This window comes from Dipodomys spectabilis, unplaced genomic scaffold, assembly GCF_019054845.1.
Source record: "Dipodomys spectabilis isolate Male_0828 unplaced genomic scaffold, ASM1905484v1 ptg000469l, whole genome shotgun sequence".
In the NCBI taxonomy this organism is placed as follows: Eukaryota; Metazoa; Chordata; class Mammalia; order Rodentia; family Heteromyidae; genus Dipodomys; species Dipodomys spectabilis.
In genome coordinates, this window is record NW_024871146.1 from 1,585,024 (window position 1) to 1,587,123 (window position 2,100).

General features: G+C 35.4%; 1 non-coding gene across 1 annotated transcript; it reads left to right on the forward strand.

The window, feature by feature from the left end:
* The first annotated feature begins 743 nt into the window (after positions 1-743).
* On the forward strand, positions 744-849 carry LOC122098277. The gene has a single exon (XR_006145711.1). It is a non-coding gene; the product is annotated as a U6 spliceosomal RNA (small nuclear RNA).
* Positions 850-2,100: the final 1,251 nt, after the last annotated feature.

Consider the following 2,100-nt stretch of genomic DNA (forward strand, 5'->3'; position numbering starts at 1 on the left):
AGAAAACAATAATTAAATATTAATGATTACTAAAATAAAAAAAACAATTACCAGAGTTTTCAGTATTTGAATGTACATAGTAGATTTTACTATTTTCTCATATTCTTGTACCTTTAAAACTGGATAAAGCTATGAGTAGCCTTTAAATTTACCCACTAAGATTACTATTTATAGTTCATTTCACCATTTGTATGTGGCTTATATCATTATTTGTTCATCACAAACATATAACGTAAGGGAGCCCTAAAGATTTAACCCGAACTGTGTACTTAAAATCTTAGCTCTTCACTCTGCTTCTTTACACAGTCTTTGCAACTTCTCATTAGTAAAGTTTCTATAAACTCTGAAATGAACATACTTACTAGTACATGCTAGCAGAAAAATTATATACTTCTTTGAAAAATTTTATGACCTGCCAAACAGCCTTAATTTTACCATATATAAGCAAATCCCAAAATGAAACATTTAGAACATTAAAACTTTTAACAAACCTTAACAATTGCTGCAATGAACATTATGACAGATGCCTTGTGTAGAATAATTGAATTCCTCTTCCTACACATCTCATGAACAACAAATATCTGGAATTATTTTGTTTTTGGCGTGTCAATCTTGACTTTATTCTTAAATGTGTGCTTATGTAAGAAATACATGGTTCTAAAATTTCACTCTTTTTAACTTACTTTTTGTTGAATTGTCTAGTTTAAGAAAATCAATTACACTTTATATATAAAAAATGTTCTGTGCTCAATTTGGCTGCACATACACTAAAATTGGAAAATACGGAGAAGATTAGCATGGTCCCTGAACAAGGATGACACGCAACTTAGTGAATCGTTCCATATTTTTACAACAACAGATCCTGGAAGGGATGTGGCCAGAAGGGAAGCCTACTGCATTCTTGGTGTGAGTGTACACTTGTACATCCACTTTGGAAAGCAGTTTGGAGGTTCCTCAAAAGACTCCACATAGAGCTCCCCTATTACACAGCAATCCCACTTTTGGGCATTCATCCAAATGATCACAAACAAGTCCATACTAAAACAACCAACACAACAATGTTTATTCTAGCATTATTTGCCATAGCTAAGATATGGAACCAACCCTGATGCCCCTCAGTAGAAGAATGGATCAAGAAAACGTTCTTTGTGTGTGTGTGTGTGTGTGTGGTGTGTGTGTGTGTGTGTGTGTGTGTGTGTGTATGTGTGTGTGTATGTGTGTGTGTGTGAATGTACACTTTCACAACCACTTTGGAAAGCAGTCTGGTGAGTCTTCAGAAAGCTAAATATTGACGTTCCTTATGGCCCACTCATACCACTTCTAGGCATCTATCCTGAACAAAAGTTACCAATATTCAAGAACACATGCACCTCCATGTTTATCACAGCACTGTTCACAATAGCCAGGATGTGAAAACAACCCATATGTCCCACCAGAGATGAATGGATCCAAAAACTATAGTAACTGTACACAACGGAATATTTTCCAGTCAAGAGAAAGGACAAAATAATGGCATTAGCAGGGAAATCAATCAAGCTACAGGAAATCATGTTGAGTGAGCTAAGCCAAAAGCAAAGAGACAAACAGCACATGGTCTGCGTGATAAGTGGATGTTAAATCCAAAATGTAAGGTGATATGACAAAATTAACACTTAAGAAACCAAGAACTTCCACTCATCTGATTGAATCACTACTAAATAACCCCATTCTGCTGACCATATGTGCACACTGAAGTGAAACCAGGAAGACGACACAGAACTAGAGGGAATCAGGGAAAAACATACAACAGTTAGATCCATCAGCTGCACTGGACATTGACCAAAATGAACTAAGCAACTCAATGTCACTGAAGGGAAGGAGGGAACAAGTGGGAAAGAGGGAACAGCTGACACTATGCAAAACAAAAGAAATATACATATTTCAAAACAAAAGAAGTATACATATGGAAGAAATAACTATTGCAAAGCTCATAGAACTCATAAATGTTGTAGACCATGATAGACAATTTGCTCCATCAAAGTTAGAATGTGTTTGTGACTTTAACTAAGCATCACTATCCCACAATATTGTGAAATTTGGGAAATTATGTAACCACTTAAT